We start from the raw sequence: 18,889 nt of genomic DNA on the forward strand, positions 1-18,889 counted from the left end.
GTTTGGTGGACTAGTTTCATAGGGTTCACCGTACTATCAAGAGGGGGTCCGCTTTGGAAAGGCTAGGGCGGAATCATCACGTACACTTCCTTTGCCCCCCTCCGAGCCTTTCCGCTTCATTGATGGGCTCGTTCCCCTTCTCAGTGTGCCCTCTCTGGTCCCAGCGGTAGTACCGCGGGCCGGAGCGGTAGTACCGCTTGGGTGCTACAAGCGGTAGTACCGCTCTAGAGCGGTAGTACCGCTGGTAGCCCCCAGCCGTAGTACCGCTGCGGTCTCGTGCTAGTACCGCCTCGATTTGAGGGGTCTTTTTTTCGTGTCGGGTTTTATGGTACTAGCCGCGACAGTGGGGGCCGTAGTACCGCTCGTATGCGGTAGTACCGCCCTGACCACCGCGGTAGTACCGCTCTGGGCCCAGCGGCAGTACCGCGAGGGGGAGCGGTAGTACCGCTGGCCAAGCGGTAGTACCGCTCTCTGCGGGGCTGGTGTGGGGGGTAACGGTTGGATTGTTCCCCCCACTATATAAGGAGGTCTTCTTCCCCAAAGTTGACCTACCTCTTCCCCCAAAAGCTCCATTGTTGCTCCAAGCTCCATTTTCGCCCGATCTCTCTCCCTAGCCAATCAAACTTGTTGATTTGCTCGGGATTGGTTGAGAAGGCCCCGATCTACACTTCCACCAAGAGAAATTTGATTCCCCCCACTAATCCCTAGCGGATCTTGTTACTCTTGGGTGTTTGAGCACCCTAGACGGTTGAGGTCACCGCGGAGCCATAGTCCATTGTGGTGAAGCTTCGTGGTGTCGTTGGGAGCCTCCAATTAAGTTGTGGAGATTGCCCCAACCTTGTTTGTAAAGGTTCGGTCGCCACCTTCAAGGGCACCAATAGTGGAATCACGGCATCTCGCATTGTGTGAGGGCGTGAGGAGAATACGGTGGCCCTAGTGTCTTCTTGGGGAGCATTGTGCCTCCACACCGCTCTAACGGAGACGTACTTCCCCTCAAAAGGAAGGAACTTCGGTAACACATCCTCGTCCCCACCGGCTCCACTCTTGGTTATCTCTTACCTTTACTTGTGCGCGCTTATATTGTGTTGTATCCCTTCCTTGCATGTGTGCTAGTTGTTGTTGCATCATATAGGTTGCCCACCTAGTTGCATATCTAGACAACCTACTTTGATGCAAAGTTTAAATTGGTAAAGAAAAGCTAAAAATTGTTAGTTTCCTATTCACCCCCCCTCTAGTCAACTATATCGATCCTTTCAATTGGTATCAGAGCCTCGTCTCTTTTTAAGGACTTTACCGTCCGAAGAGTATGGTTGACGTCGTAGACGGTGTGGAGGAGCACTCCGGTGTGAATCCGGTCTCGTCTACGGGAGATGGGGGAACCGCGGTCTCTCGTGAGGAATTAAATGTGGCGTTGGACACATTGAAAAACTCCATGACTACCGAGGTCGAAAGCATGTTTAATAAATACTTAGAAGGGCTTAAGCTTTCCACCGCACCGTTGAAAGTGGGTGATCCCGCCAACAAGGTGACGGATACTAGCTCCGACAAAGGGGAAGCTACTAGCGAGAAAGCTCCTTCTTCTAGTGGTAAAAAGGGCACCGGCATCCTTGCCCATGTGGAACCTCCACCTGTATATGGTGGACCGCTCCCTTCCACTCATTTAAATCCTGCCGGCCCGGCTCCTAAGATTGAGAAGAATGTAGATTTTGATTCTTGAGTCTATCGTTTTAAGCGTCATTTAAATCATGTGAACACTAACCTTTGGAGAATCATTGAAGAAGGTTTCTATCCGCATGACCGAAGTAACTTCACTCCTAGAGAAGTTGTGGATCATCAATTCAATGAGAATGCTCTCTTCATCATCCAAGAAGCAATCCCACCCGAAGATCTCCCTCATCTCCGGCCTTACACCGTGGCCAAAGATGCTTGGCTCCAAGTTGTTTCCCTCTATCGGGGAAGCGCAAGCATTCAACGCTCCAACTATGAAGTGGTGCAAGATGAAGCCGACGAGTTTGCAATGAAAGAAGATGAAGAACCTCGTGAGCTTTTTCGGAGAGTAACCAAACTCGCGGTCTCTCTCCGAGATCATGGAAGTAAGGACACGGATGACAATTGGATCAAGCGCAAATTCCTCAAGGCAATGATGCCCTACCACAAAGCCATGTCCTCCGTAATTCGTCAAAGGCCGGACTTCCACACCTTGTCATCAAGTGAAGTGTTGGATGAGTTTGTTGCTATGAGCATCTTGGACAAGACCGCCGACAATGCGGTTCTTCGCTCTCAAAGAGTAAAGAAGCCCAACCTTTCTCTAAAGGCCAAGGTTAGTATGGAGGAAGAGGATGAAGAGGAAGAAGAGGAGGGCAACCTCGAAGATACGAAGTATGCCTATCATGAACACATGGCTCTTGCTTCAAGGCAATTTTGGAGCAAGAAGAACACAAGGCCAAACTTCAACAAGAACAATTCAAGTGGCGCAAAGGGCAAGCAACGAGTGAGGACTTGCTTCAATTGTGGCAATGTGAGCCACTTTGTTGCGGAGTGCCCTTACGAGAAGAGGGAGGACAATGGTGGCAAGCTCATTAGAAAGGACAAGGCCAAGTGGTTCCCCAACAAGAGCAACTTCACCAAGAAGACTCCTCCCAAGGCATTGGTGGTACAAGAAGAGTACAACGAGGATGATGACGATGATGAAGATGGTGAGTTGGTTGCCATGGCCTCCGTTGCCATTGCGAAGACTCCACGGATGTCTCTCTTTGACTCACCCAATGAGAACATCACCGCCAAGTGCCTCATGGCTAAAGCCACCAACAAGGTAACCTCCAACATCAAAACTACCATCATTAATCATCCTTCTTCGATGGATAGCATTGATGAACATGAGGGGACAAATGTGGAGGAAAATGAGTTTGAGACCTTTATGGGTAAACTCAAGGGTAAATCCAAGAAGCACTTCGTTGCTCTCTTGGAACAACTTGGTGAAGCCAATGACATGATCGAGGCTCGCGAAGATACCATCTCTAAGATGGAGGGGCATAGTCGTGACTATGCCGATGAGATTTCGGATCTTTCCAATGCTCTTGACGAAGAGCATGGTCTTCGTTTGGCTCTTGAGGAGTCATACAATGATGATCATGCTAAGTTAAAGAAAGATCTTGATCATGCTCTTGTTGTGTCTCGTGTGCTAAACTCCGAGAAGGCAAAACTTGGGGTTGATCTTGCTAGACTTAAAGAGGAGTTTGACATTCTCGAAAAGGCTCACAAAGTCTTGAAGGGCGTTCATGCTAGCCTCAAGGAGTCTCATGATCAACTCCAAGTAAAGCTAACTAAGGAGAAATCCACCTTTCCTCATATGGTGTTAATTGATAATGCAAATGCTACTAACCCTTGTTGTGAGCATGTGCATCTTGTTGAGGAGAATGCTAAGTTGAAGGAGCAAATTGAGAAAGGCCTTGTGTCATGCATACAAGGTGAGAAGAACCTCAACGACCTTTTGAGAAACCAAAAGGAAGTTGTAGCCAAGGAGGGGATTGGGTTCGCACCCAAGCCCAAGAACAAGAAGAAGAATGACAAGACCAAACGACCTCCTCCTCTCAAGAAAACTTTTGTGAAGGAGGGATAGGGTGCTTCCAAGGAGAAGAAGAACAATGCGAAGGGTGACGGTGTCAAGAAGGGCAATACCACCCCATCCAACAAAGCCGGCGACTTTAATCCTTCTTATGTGTTATGCCGTGCTAGTGATGGGCATGTTTATGCCAAATTTGTTGGTTATCCTCATGAGTATATTGAATGGTCCATTTGGGTTCCTAAGACCCTAGTTACTAACATCAAAGGACCCATTACAAAATGGGTACCTAAAACCAAGCATTGATCTCTTGTAGGTGTTTGCTTCCGGTGGGGGATCATGGTTGCTCGATAGTGGAGCTACAAATCATATGACCGGAAGCAAGGACTTGGTGGTGGACGTGCACAAGATTCCATCTATGCCCACCAATGTCAAGTGGGGTGATGCCTCGTCTTCTAAGGTATTGGGACTCGGCAAAGTTGTCATTTCTCATGATCTCACGATCGAGAAGGTCATGCTAGTTGAGTCCCTTGCATACAATTTACTTTCCGTTCGTCAACTTGCTATCATGGGCTTTGCCACTTTCTTTGGTATTGATACCGTGGCCCTCTTGTGGAGCAAGACTCTTAAAGTAGCCATTGTTGGGCATGTCGAGAATGGTCTCTATGTGATTAACTTTTCGGAGCGACCCACTAAGACCGCGACATGCCTAATGGCTAAAGTTGACGTGGGATGGCTTTGACATCGCCGTTTAGCCCATGTCAATATGAGATCTTTCCAAAGTCTTCTCAAGGGGGACCATGTCCATGGACTAACAAACGTTAGTTTTGCTAAAGATCGTGCTTGCAGTGCTTGTATCGAAGGAAAGCTTCATGAGAAGGCTCACCCTCCCACGACTCTCATTTACTCGAAGAGGCCTTTGGAGCTCCTTCATTTGGATCTCTTTGGGCCTCCATCCTTTGATAGTCTTGGGGGTAGGAAGTATTGCTTGGTAATTGTGGATGACTATTCAAGATACACTTGGGTGTATTTCTTCAAGAGGAAGAGTGAGACCCAACAAACCGTCATTGACTTTGCAAATGAAACCTAACGTCAACACAATGCAAATATCTTGACAATAAGAAGTGGCAACGGCACCGAGTTCAAGAACTACACCTTGGATGAGTTTCTTGGTGATGAGGGGATCAAGCATCAATATTCCGCACCTTACACCCCTCAACAAAACGGTGTTGCGGAGAGGAAGAACTGGACGTTGATGGATGCCGCAAGGACCATGATGGCGGAGTTCAAGTCTCCATACAACTTTTGGGCCGAAGCCATCAACACCGCATGTCATGCATCCAATCGGCTCTACCTCCGCAAGGGCTTGAACAAGACTCCATATGAGATACTCACCGGTAACAAGCCCAACCTCAAGTACTTTCGGGTGTTCGGGTGTAAGTGTTTCATTCTCAAGAAAGGTGTTCGGTTGTCTAAATTTGAGGCTGGAGCATATGAGGGCATATTTGTTGGTTATGCTACAAACTCTCATGCTTACCGTGTCCTCAATAAATCCACGGGACTTATTGAGGAGACGTGTAACATGGAGTTTGATGAGAATAACGGCTCCCAAGTGGAGCAAAGTGGCACTTGTGATGTAGGTGATGAAATTCCTCCTCAAGCCATAAGAAGAATGGGTGTTGGTTTTATCCTACCCATTGAGGAACCCCTTGTGGCCGAAGGAGAAGGACAGTGGTCCACTCAAGTGGAGCCATCACCAACCCAAGGCCCACACGCTTCCGAAGAACAAAGTGAAGGCCCTCAACCTCATGAACAAGACCAAGGGCAAAATCATGATCAAGACAGTGGAGACACACCAAGTGATGCCCAAGGTCAAGTTCTCTCCTCCGAGCAAGTTCAAGATCAAGAACAAGCTCAAGATGGCGCTCAAGATGATCAAGTGACCGCTCCTCAACTCACCTCCAAGGAGGAATTGGAGCGTCGTGCCGCCAAGATTGCTTCCAAGCTCTCCACTAAGGGTCATCTCATGAAGAATGTACTTGGAAGCATTCAAAAGGGGGTAAGCACTCGTAGACAATTGGCAAACTATTGTGAACATCACGCGTTTGTCTCTTGTGTGGAACCCCAAAAGGTATTTGAACCTCTCGAAGATCCGGATTGGCTCAATGCCATGCATCAAGAACTCAACAACTTCGAGTACAACAAGGTGTGGAGATTAGTGCCAAGGCCAATGGGGAACCACAATGTCATTGGAACGAAGTGGATATTCAAGAACAAGCAAGATGCTCATGGGACCATCATCCGCAACAAGGCACGATTGGTGGCACAAGGCTACTCCCAAGTCGAGGGTATCGACTACGGTGAAACCTTTGCTCCCGTTGCTCGCATTGAATCTATTCATTTGTTGATTTCTTATGCTTCTCATCACAACTTTAAGTTGCAACAAATGGATGTGAAGAGTGCTTTTCTTAATGGACCCATAAATGAGTTGGTGTATGTCAAACAACCCCCCGGGTTCGAAGATCCCTATTTCCCCGGACATGTGTATCAACTCCATAAGGCGCTCTATGGCCTTAAACAAGCCCCACGTGCGTGGTATGAGCATCTTACGGAGTTGTTACAAGATCGTGGATTCGAAATCGGGAAAATCGACCCCACTCTTTTTACTAAGAAGGTCAAAGGGGAGTTGTTTGTGTGCCAACTATATGTTGATGATATTATTTTTGGTTCCCCTAACAAAGCTTTCAATGAAGAATTTGCCGCTCTCATGACCTCAAAGTTCAAGATGTCTATGATGGGAGAGTTTAAGTTCTTTCTCGGATTCGAAATCAAACAAAGAAGAGAAGGAACCTTCATCAACCAAGCCAAATACACTCAAGCATGCTAAAGAGATTCAAGCCAAGTGATGTCAAGCCGGCTTCCACTCCAATGCCCACCAAGTGCCAACTTGACATTGATCCCAATGGTAAAGTGGTGGATCAAAAGGTATATCGCTCCATGATTGGATCCTTGCTTTACCTTTGTGCATCTAGACCGGATATCATGTTGAGTGTGGGAATTTGTGCACGGTTTCAAGCCGCACCTAAGGAAAGCCACTTTGTGGCGGTCAAGCGAATCTTTCGATATTTGGCTCATACCTCAAACTTTGGCTTATGGTACCCAAGAGGAGCAAACTTCAAGCTTGTAGGTTATTCGGACTCCGATTGGGCGGGAGACAAAGTGGATAGGAAATCCACTTCCGGAGGGTGCCAATTTCTTGGTTGCTCTTTGGTAAGTTGGTCTTCTAAAAAGCAAAGTTGTGTGTCTCTCTCGTCCACCGAAGCGGAGTATGTGGCGGCCGGGAGTTGTTGTGCACAACTCTTATGGATGAGGCAAACTTTAAAGGATTACGGTGTCATTTGTGACAAAGTGCCTCTTTGGTGTGACAATGAAAGTGCCATCAAGATTTCTCTCAACCCGGTGCAACACTTCAAGACGAAGCATATTGAGATTCGGTATCACTTCATCCGGGATCATATTAGGCGAGGGGAGATCGAGCTCAACTATGTCAACACTCATGATAACCTTGCATATATTTTCACGAAGCCATTGGATGAAGCAAGATTTCGCGAGTTAAGGCATGAGCTAAATATCATTGATTCGAGCAATGTGGTTTGAACCTTTGCACACCCCTCACATTCATCATGCATTCTTGTCTAGGTGTAGGCATGGACATAGGGGGAGTGTTGTTCTCTCAATGAACTCTTCCTCCCCCCCATAATGCATAAACTGATCTCACTCTTTCACATTAGCCATTTTTGATGGTACTTGTGCTTCAAAGACGAGTTTTGGTCATGGGCCCAAGGATAATTCTTCGCAAGGCCATACCAATTGACTCAAACATAGGTGGCCTCGGCCACCGCCCTCTCGTGTAGAGGTGTGTGGTTCTTGTTCTCTTGCTAGTGCTCTTGTTGCTTTGTGTTGGTTTTCTCTTCTTGCTATCGTTTCCCTTCTTTTCTTTTTGTGCCTTAGGTGTTGAGTCTAGTTTTGAGTTGCGCTGGGCGGTACTACCGCTGTGAAGGCGCGGTACTACCGCTGGAGCGGTACTACCGCCAATCACCACGGTACTAGTGCTGAGGGGCGGGGCCAGGGGGTTAAGTCGTGGGCAGGGGTGGTTTCCTCCCCCCATACCCATTTGCTTCGTCCCCTCATTCCTCTTCCTCTCTCCAGTGCCATCTCGCCGCGGGAGGGCTCCGGCGGCCCTCCGTCTCCGGACCGTTCCTCTCCATTTCCTTCGGTGGAGTCGATCCCCACCTCGTTCTCTTGCCATGGATGACAGTATTGCCCCCCGTTCCTCTTCTCTTCTTGTCTAGTTTTCAGATCTCGCGTTTTAGGGGCAATAGTGGTTGCATCTCTAGATTTTTGGCCAAATCTAGGCTTGAGTAGGTTGGAGAAGGCAACTAGACTCTTTGGATTGATGTTTGGTAGGTTTATTTTTGAATTTGGCATCCCCGGTAGTGCCGGATCTGACCACGGCAGTAGGGATCCTCCGTGCCCCGTCTCGGGCGGTACTACCACCCATCTGGCGCGGTACTACCGCTGGAGCGGTACTACCGCTGTGGAGGCACGGTACTACCGCTGGTGCGGTACTGCCGCTGTGCAGGCACGGTACTACCGCCGGATGCCCAGTTCCATCGTTTCCTACCACATGTTGATCCATATTTGTTGTGTTTATTTGGTTTTGATCGTTCCTTCTGGTTGTTTCGTGTGTCCGTGTGTTTGGTTCCAGGTGATGAACATCCTGAGCAGCAAGTCCGCCGTGTCAACCCCGAGCGTTCAACGTCAAAGCGGTACCGCTCATCTGAGCCTGCAGGTGGTTCCTCCAGTGCTCCACCGCCGCCAGTAGGTGCTTCCTCAAGTGCTAATCCTCCTCTCAAGAAGAAGACTGCCAACAGGCCGAAGCCAAGTGGCAAGAAGGTGACTGAGATGACTAGCAAGGAATTCTGGGACAGGCGTCGCCGCAACCCATATGAGGAAGACCAAGAATCCAACCTTGTCAATCGCCCGTTCTGGAACCGGTTTCAGTATACCACCTACTTTGACATGATCAAGGCTAAGAAGAACCTCTTTGTCAATGTTCATTCCATCAACACGGATGCTATGGAGAAGGACCCTGAGTACTTTGGTGATGCCCTTCAGATGTGCTCTCAGTTGAACATTCTCAGGATCATGCAGTTCAACAAGGACTTTGATGCAGATTTGCTGGCTCAGTTCTTTGCCATTGTCCACCTAGGAACTGATGAAGACAGGACTCTGACTTGGATGACTAATGGGAAGTTGCTAGCTGTCAAGTGGAAGGCCTTCATGGAGTTGCTTGAGGTGGAAGATCAAGGGCTCGAGACTCCAGTCGGATTTCGTCCTCACCGCAATGTTACCTCCACTCACAAGCAAGCCCTCTGGCCCTATTGTACTCGGATGGTCAACCCTGAAACCAGGAAGGAAACCTATGAGTTGTCTGCCTTTCTGGACATCCTTCACCGTATCTTCCGCGAGACTCTCTTCCCTCGTATCGGGAATCTGGACATGGTACACTCTTATCTCGTGGACATGCTTCTCTTCTGCCAGCGTGAGAAGGAAGCAAACACTAGCGAGTCCCTGGACATCTCTCATGTTATGTGGTCTGAACTTCTTGCTGCTATTTCTGAGCGCAAGTGCCCGATTTATGGTCCGTTCATTATGTTGCTCATTGAGAAGGCCTGGTGACGTACCTATCCTGAGGAGCAGCTGGAAACTAGAGAGTTGGTTTCTCATGAGATCAAGCGTCCGAGGAAGAAGGATAATTGGGGCACATCCGTTCCTAGATCTGGAGTTCCATCTTCTGCTGCTGTCATGGAGACCGAGGGCGAGGCTAATGCCGATCATGACGATGAGGATTATGTGCCTTCTGGGACAGAGCCTTCTGCGGCAGAGACCTCTTGGGCAAAGAAGCTCAAACACAAGATGAAGAAGTTGTTCTGCATGGAGTCTCACGTCAGTACATGACTCATGTGGCTGAGAAGAAGGCAAGGGGACGTCACAAGGAGCTTATGCATCAGTTGGGTGCGACAGTCACTAGCGGCTCTGAGGGTCAGATCACTGAGGAGGAGGAGTGGATCCAGCAGCACTGTCCGTGGACCGATTCAGATGCCGAGCAGTTTCCGGCCGAGGACGGCGGTGCAGATGATCACGCAGAGTCCTGATGGTCGAGATCCTCAGCATGCTCTCACCTGGAGCCGTAGGTTAGCTCTTTGCCCCTTTTGGTGTCTCGATGCCAAAGGGGGAGAGAGTTTAGGGATTTGCGTCGTTGTGTTGCGAGTGTGTCTTTGTCTTTGTGCTTTCGTTGTGTTCGCTACCTTGTGCTTTGTTTGGTTTTGTGTTCAGTGAGACCTTAGTTCCAGTCATATGGTGTGAGACATATGCTACCTTATCCTTATCATATCTTTATCTATGTCTCTAGTCATTTGGTATCTCATGAGTTGCATGCTTATTATGTTATATATCCTCCTCTCTTGACTCTCGCTTAGGTTGTTGGTCTCTAAAATACAGGGGGAGTGTCGATCCTAGTATGTGTGTCGTGCATTCCAAAGCACTTATCTTGATGGCACACATCTAGGGGGAGCCCGTCTATATTTTAGAGATTTGGGGTTTGCTTATGTCCTTTGTCTTTTCCCGTTTGTGCAAATCCCGTATTGTCATCAATCCACCAAAAAGGGGGAGATTGTAAGGGCATATTTATCCCTAAGATGTTTTGGTGATTGATGACAATGCTTTTGCGGACTAATCGTGTGCATTGAGTGTGTTTTGGCACGAGACGATTCCCTCCCCTCAGAGATTGAAGCGAAGACGGTGTAGTCCTTTCGAATTAGTTTGGTGGACTAGTTTCATAGGGTTCACCGTATTATCAAGAGGGGGTCCGCTTTGGAAAGGCTAGGGCGGAATCATCACGTACACTTCCTTTGCCCCCCTCCGAGCCTTTCCGCTTCATTGATGGGCTCGTTCCCCTTCTCAGTGTGCCCTCTCTGGTCCCAGCGGTAGTACCGCGGGCCGGAGCGGTAGTACCGCTTGGGTGCTACAAGCGGTAGTACCGCTGGTAGCCCCCAGCCGTAGTACCGCTGCGGTCTCATGCTAGTACCGCCTCGATTCGAGGGGTCTTTTTTCGTGTCGGGTTTTACGGTACTAGCCGCGGCAGTGGGGGCCGTAGTACCGCTCGTATGCGGTAGTACCGCCCTGACCACCGCGGTAGTACCTCTCTGGGCCCAGCGGCAGTACCGCGAGGGGGAGCGGTAGTACCGCTGGCCAAGCGGTAGTACTGCTCTCTGCGGGGCTGGTGTGGGGGGGGGGTAACGGTTGGATTGTTCCCCCCACTATATAAGGAGGTCTTCTTCCCCAAAGTTGACCTACCTCTTCCCCCAAAAGCTCCATTGTTGCTCCAAGCTCCATTTTCGCCCGATCTCTCTCCCTAGCCAATCAAACTTGTTGATTTGCTCGGGATTGGTTGAGAAGGCCCCGATCTACACTTCCACCAAGAGAAATTTGATTCCCCCACTAATCCCTAGCAGATCTTGTTACTCTTGGGTGTTTGAGCACCCTAGACGGTTGAGGTCACCGCGGAGCAATAGTCCATTGTGGCGAAGCTTCGTGGTGTCGTTGGGAGCCTCCAATTAAGTTGTGGAGACTGCCCCAACCTTGTTTGTAAAGGTTCGGTCGCCGCCTTCAAGGGCACCAATAGTGGAATCACGGCATCTCGCATTGTGTGAGGGCGTGAGGAGAATACGGTGGCCCTAGTGGCTTCTTGGGGAGCATTGTGCCTCCACACCGCTCTAACGGAGACGTACTTCCCCTCAAAAGGAAGGAACTTTGGTAACACATCCTCGTCCCCACCGGCTCCACACTTGGTTATCTCTTACCTTTACTTGTGCGCGCTTATATTGTGTTGTATCCCTTCCTTGCGTGTGTGCTAGTTGTTGTTGCATCATATAGGTTGCCCACCTAGTTGCATATCTAGACAACCTACTTTGATGCAAAGTTTAAATTGGTAAAGAAAAGCTAAAAATTGTTAGTTGCCTATTCACCCCCCCTCTAGTCAACTATATCGATCCTTTCAGTCGTGTGTGAGGCATTCCCCCGCATCCCTCCCCACTTTGGCCTATGGCTCAAGGTCTTCAATGTGAAGCCAAAAGTGGTGGATGGCCAACACGCGGAGTGCGGCAGAGCCATGGTGAGCAAGCTCCCAAACGTCACTTGGCCCAAAGGCGCCTTCGTGGAGACCGTGAAGGGGTGGCAGCAGGAGTGGTTCTACGTCACGGAACCCCGTGACTCCACATGGGCCGCTCCTCCCGAGTTCAAGTCCGGGCCTCCACTGCGGCTGACATCCTGGCTCAACAAGGGCCTGGACTGGGCGTCATCTGATGAGGTGATGACGCTACAGAATCGCATCAAGAGTATGGTAGACAAGAATACCAGTCTTGCCACTGTGATCTAGGTAATGCTCTTTCGCCGGATTCTCCCCTGCCAAGGCCGGACACAGCACATGTGGGAGTTCGACCCGGCCGGCCCCCAGACCCTGCAGCGGTTCTTCGGCACGAAGCACGAAGACATGTGGAAGCTGTTGTTCAAGACCCAAAAGTCGTGGCCGAAAATGACCGAAGACCTTGGCCTCGACTGTACTCACGCAGCGTCCCCCGTAAGTTTTCATGATAACTTTACTATTTGTAAATCCAAGGGGCATACTAAGCTTTCCATTCTTCCCACAGGGCTGGACGAAGAAGGCGGAGCGGGTTCACTGTCCGGCTCCGCTACCCGAAGACCCATCCATCCCTCTCTTAACGAGGATGCTGGTCCAGGCGCCATATAAGGCGCCGGAAAAGAAGGCCAAAAGAAGGGCAAGGAGGCCAAAAGTGGCCTCTGTCTAAAGGTGCTTCGGACGTAGTGTCCGAAGACACTAAGACTCACTCCTCCCCCGACGAAGACGAAGGGGAGGAGGAAGAGAGTAATTCTCCCCTTAAGGAAGGAAAGAAGAAAAGGGGGGCTTCCGCGGATCTGGAGGCGGAGGCGTCCAAGAAAGGGAGAATCTCCCTCACGGATGACTCTGAATCGGGCGCCATGAGTGGCGCCCCTGGCCGGATTGTAAGTACCCCGAAGGCACTTGTATACCTTTCCGCCTTGTGATTGTAATCTACTGAATTACGTGTTGCAGTCCGGCTCGCGTCCTCCCCCAGCAATCCTCATCTTCAGGGAATTCGTTGGATCCGAACGTGATGGATAGCGGGTCGCCTCCGCCGGCCTCCTCCCCCAAAGCTACGGACAATGCTAAAGTGTTGTCTCGAAGGACCCTTCCGGGTCAGGGGCAGGTGGTGGAAGCCGTCGAGGCGACGCCAGAGGGCGATACCTCTGCTGGCGGAAACATGGGGGCACCGACCCCCATGGAGACTGGCGACGGTGGCCATGCCCAATTCGGCCCCCAACCGGACATTATTCCGGATACCCATACGCCTCCGGAATCAGGTGAGCAGCCTCCTTCGAAAGAAGGGGGTGCGCCAATCCCACCGGCGACCTCTATCAATCCGGAGGCGCTGGATACTCTGGTGGGAGCGCTTCAGAGTGCCACAATTGTGGAAGAACATCGTACCCTTATGGGTACGGTGGTTGAAAGGGTCCGGTCCACTAAAAGCGGATTGAGCGAGGCCTACACTAGCCTTCTGAGAGGCTCTGAGGTATGTAGTATAATGCCTTTTAGCTATATAAGAAAAATATCTGTGTATAGATAGTAGCCCCTGAGACTCTGTTCGGTGTTCACAAAGAAAGGCCAAATAGAGGATCTAGTGACTCGTATAGGAGATTAACATACATATCTATTTGAATCAAATAGGCCGCGATGCAGGCATCAGCTTCCCATGCCGCCGTAGCGTCTGAGCTGAGGCGGAAGTTAGCGGAAAAGCAAGGTATGTGATACCAAAAAATGCGTCTGAAATAATATCAGCTATAATTTGTCATCCGAATGAGTGTTATAACTTTGCTCATAGCTGACGTGTCTGAGGTCGAGACCCTCAAGAGCGCGCTGGCCGAGGCCAAGAAAGAGGCAGAGGAGGAATGAGCCGCCCGCCTAAAACATGAGTCAAGGGTGGAGGAAGTCCAGCAAGAGCTCAAGTATGCCATAAGCAAATGTGAGTCCTTAGAGCGCAAATTTCGGATCAAAAATCCGAACTTGCTAAGGCCCTCCAAAGTGCATAGGAGGCCCGGACCGAAGCCCAAGACGCCTACCGGGAGATCAAAGAGATGAAGCAGATTGCGGCTGGTAAGGCCTTTAATATGCAGAGAAAATTTGTGAGAAGGGAATACATCTTACTGACCCGGATTTGGAGTTCTCCAGGAGCGTTTGCGGACCTGCCCCGGAGTGTTTCCGATGCTGCGGAGTTCTTTCGAGCCAAACAGGGGAGCTCGACGAAAAAACTGTTCTGGTCGCAGTACCTTGCGCCTGAGCATCCCGTGTCCCTTAGCGATCAGCTGAAGCAGTTGACCGAACTGCATAGGGTGGCCAGATTGTCCATGAGGGATTTTATAATCCGTTTGTGGCCTGCCGAACCCATACCCAGCAGCTACTTTGGGCTCGTGAAGCGGCTGGTCAGTGCCTGCCCCCGGCTTGATGCCGTGAAGCGGTCGGTCTGCATCAAAGGTGCGCCGATGGCCTTCGCCCGTGTCAAAGTGCAGTGGGCGAAGATGGACGCCGTCAAGCTCGCAACCGAGGGACCGCCTGCAGTCAGAGAGCATCATACGCCGGATCGGTTTTTCAATGATGTCTTGGAAGGATCCTGTATTGTAGAGGGCCAGTGTTCGAAGGACATCATTTTTCAATGAATGTATCCATGTTGTCCAATCCTGTATTATGAAACAAGGCTTATGTATGATATGTTGCTTGTTTTACTTTAAAATATCTCCTCCTGTGCGGCCGTTTACGACATCTGAGAGTTGGCCAGTCATCGGCTTCAGCCCCCATGTAGGTAGTACGGGGTGTTTGGGATAGCATTTAAACACACTTGACCCTACGTCTTGGTCCGTGAAGGAGGTGTTAGTGCGGCGAACTAGGCAATCGGACTATGTGGCTTTATCGCTCTCACTTAGCCATAGGAGTTTTACAATAGGAGCGTGGGCGTAGCCCCTAGTATTTTTTCGATTATCCGAACTTGGGTGCTGTGGATGCCCGGTCAGGTGAATGACGGCCAGTCGCGTAATGCAGAAAAATCGCAAGAAATTTATACATAGTCACCGAATAGTTGACCAGCTCTCGCCGCATCATGACAGTCAGTTTTCAGCTTTCTCTACTGAGGTGTTTGTCCGGATGAACCGGAAACACAATCACAGTAGTTCTCCCTTTACTACCTTAGCCGAAGGAGCAGAACGTAAGGTAGTAACCACAGGAGCCGGGCAACCCAACTATTGACCAAAGACATGATTCGGAGCCGATGCATATAATGCTATATTCGGGACGCTGAATTGTACTATGAAAGTGTTTGGACTTTATTTAATATTTAAGAAATGTACGTGGCTCAATAGAGCCCCTGACGATTTAATTCGTACCGAGGTGTACATGACAATCGGACAAAAAACAGGGGAATACAGATTAAGAGTTAGGCCAGTACCGCATAGGTTGGTCAAGAAATTGTTTCCATTATAGTCTGGTTGATACGTCAAAACGTATTGGTACAAATAGTGCGGTAAGCAACAAGGCTATTTTACATGCCGAGCACAAGGGAAAGCTGTGTATGTGTCCGGAGAACGGGCGAGGTGATCTTTAAAGACCCTTTAGGTACTCTGCCACGCATCTATGCTGCTTTTCTCCTTGGTGTATTGTCCTTCGAGAGGATCGTCGATCGGTATTTTCATGATAGGCCTCGAAAAGAGGCCTTGGTACCGTCTAAATGGTGATGTGGGTTGTAAGGACCCTGGAAAAATAAAAAGAAATGAAAAAGGAAATATGAGTGTCCGGATAGGGTATAGCCATACTGTGGACTTTATTTTTATTATGCCTCCATCCTTTCCCATGGTATCTTTAGTGCGTAATTATGTACGCGTGGTACATATGCCAAAATTTGGTAGGGGTTGAGATGGAGGCCGAATTGCTAATCGAGGTCCTGATGAGCTGGACTGTCGTACTGTGGGGTAGTCCGGACTCGTTTGCCAGTGTCCAGGGACTTGGCCGCTGATGTAATAGTTGGCTTGATAAGGCCGCCCTGTACTTCTTCTGCTAGGGCCGTTGTGTGCTCCTCAGTAAGGAGGTAGCGTTCCATGTTTCCATTGGCTGTTATAACACCGCGTGGTCCGGGCATCTTGAGTTTGAGATAGGCATAGTGTGGGACCGCATTGAAGCGAGCGAACGCGGTTCGTCCGAGCAGTGCATGGTAGCCACTGCGGAAGGGGACAATGTCGAAGATCAAGTCTTCACTTCGGAAGTTGTCCGGCGAACCGAAGACGACCTCCAATGTGATTGAGCCCGTGCAGCGGGCCTCTACACCAGGTATTACTCCTTTAAAGGTAGTTTTAGTGGGCTTGATTCTTGATGGATCAATACCCATCTTGCGAACTGTGTCCTGATAGAGCAGGTTAAGGCTGCTGTCGCCGTCCATGAGGACTCGCGTAAGGTGGAATCCGTCAATGATTGGATCGAGGACCAGTGCGGCCGAACCTCCGTGACGGATACTGGTCGGATGGTCCTTGCGATCAAAGGTGATCGGACAGGCCGACCATGGGTTGAATTCTAGGGTGACTGGTTCTATCGCATAGACGTCCCTTAGCGCGCGCTTGCGCTCCCTCTTGGGGATATGGGTAACGTATATCATATTCACCATTTTGACTTCGGGGGGAAATTTCTTCTGTCCCCCTGTGTTTGATGGACGAGGCTCCTCGTCGTCGTCCTCGCTGGGCGACCCTTTCTACTTATGTTCGGTATTTAACTTACCGGCCTGTATAAAGACCCAACAACTTCTGTTGGTATGATTGGCAGGCTTGTCGGGGGTGTCGTGAATCTGGCAGGGTCGATCGAGTATTCGGTCCAAGCTGGATGAGCCCTCTCTGTTCTTTTGAATGGCTTCTTCCGCTGAGCGGACTTAGAGCCACTGAATCCGGCGTTGACCGCCATGTGTTCAGTATTGTCATTGTTGCTTCGACGCTTGTGTTTGTTGCGTCGGGGCCTGCCATTGCTATTCCTGGCTTCGGAAGTGCCAGGTTCGCTTGTACTATTACCGCTACGGGCGAGCCAGCTGTCTTCGCCCACACAAAAGCGGGTCATGAGTGCTATCAGGGCTGCCATGGACTTCGGCATCTCATGGCCGAGGTTTCGGGCGAGCCATTCATCGCGAATTCTATGTTTAAAGGCCGCTAGGTCTTCGGCGTCTGGACAATCGCCAATCTGGGTCTTTTTAATGAGGAACCTAGTCCAGAATTTTCTGGCTAACTCTCTGGGCTGCTGGACAATGTGACTGAGGTCATTAGTATCTAGAGGCCGGATATAGGTGCCTTGGAAGTTATCTCTAAAGGCATCCTCTAGGTCTTCCCAGGTTCCAATAGAGTTTTCTGGGAGGCTGTTTAACCAGTGCCGAGCTGGCCCCTTATGTTTTAGGGGAAGGTATTTGATGGCATGTAGATCGTCACCGCGAGCCATGTGAATGTGGAGAAGAAAATCTTCAATCCATACTGCAGGATCTGTTGTGCCGTCGTATGATTCAATGTTCACGGGTTTAAACCCTTCTGGGAACTGGTGCTCCATTACCTCATCGGTGAAGCATAGGGAGTGTGTGGCGCTTCTGTATCGGGCCATGTCGCGACGCAGTTCGGATGAAGTCCGTATGCAGTTTTCGGCACGGGCATGGTTATGTTTGTCGTGCCAGGCTTCATAGCCATCTTCTCGCGCCGGGGCACGCCCCCGCGATCCATAGATTGATCTGGTCTGACCTGCTCTATTTTCCAGGTCCTGTCGTATGTCATATGTGTATCCCCGAGCTGTTGTTTCTCTGCTTATACGGCGAGGTGGTGCAGGCTAGTGTTCTGCTTGAGTTGTCGTTCTGTCCCAGCCATGTGGTTGTCGGTCGGGTCCGTCAGCCGCGTTACGCGCGGGTGGTACGGGCTCCAGCGCCTCGTCGTCGAATTGGGGTAGCAGCTTACGCTTCGGGTAACTCTTTGTTGGGCGTTCGAGGCCGTATTCTTTGGCTGGCAGGACATTAGTCCATCTGTCATTGAGCAGATATTGGTCAGCTTGAAGCTGCTGCTGCTGCTTCTTTAGGCTTCTTGCAGTGGCTATTAGCCGGCGCTTAAAGTGCTCTTGTTCGAGGGGTTCCTCTGGCATGATAAACTCTCCGTCGCCGAGGCTCACGTCGTCCTCGGAGAGTGGTAGATAGTTACTATCCTCCGAGTCTTCGTTCCCTGCTTGCTCGTCAGGGTCAACTTGCCCATCCTCCCGATCATCCTATTCGGATGTTGGTTCGATGGGGTCTTCTTGGTCTTCGGCGTACTCCAGAGTATCATTGTCTCCGGTGCCGGTATTGTTGTCTTTTCCGCGACGTGATTTAGAGCGGCACCGCTGACGTCGATGCTATGGTGGTATCTCAGGAGGTTCGTCCTTGACTGGATCCTTCTCATCATCACCGTTGCCTTCTTTAGGTGTGTCCACCATGTACACGTCGTATGAGGAAGTGGCCGTCCAGCATCCGATGAATGGCGGGTTTTGGGCCTGCTCCTCTCCGGCATCGTCATCCATACCGTCGATGTCTCCGGAGGTGTAATCGAGCATGTCGGTTAGATCCTCAACAGTGGCTATGAAGTGGGTGGTGGGTGGGAAGTAAAATTACCTATTTTCAGCCCCTAGTCCGGGCTGGGCACAATTCGAAAGTGGTTCCTCTGTGACGGCGAGGGATCATTAAGTCCAAAGCCTCGTTTAGGAGCGAGGTTTGGACGGGGACAGAAGTTTCCTGGCCGAGCTCGCATGACGCGGACTTCGAGGGTTCGGAGCTAGTGTTCGGAGAAGAGTCCAGCTTTGTGATGACTGCCAGAGACTCTATTCTCTCTGGTCCTCCAGTGTTGAGCTCTATAGCCGTAGAGAGTTCGGCGGGCTCTAGACTCCCGTCTTCGGATCTGGTGACGCGCTCCAGATCTAAGGCCGAAGCGGTGGTTGGGGCCGCGAACCCTTGGAAGATCAAGTCTCCTCGGATATCAGCGACATAGTTCAGATTTCCAAAACTGATCTGGTGACCAGGGGCGTAGCTATCGATCTGCTCTAGGTGGCCAACCGAGTTGGCACGCAGTGCGAAGCCGCTGAATACG

Source organism: Aegilops tauschii, chromosome 3, assembly GCF_002575655.3.
Source record: "Aegilops tauschii subsp. strangulata cultivar AL8/78 chromosome 3, Aet v6.0, whole genome shotgun sequence".
Classification (NCBI taxonomy): domain Eukaryota; kingdom Viridiplantae; phylum Streptophyta; class Magnoliopsida; order Poales; family Poaceae; genus Aegilops; species Aegilops tauschii.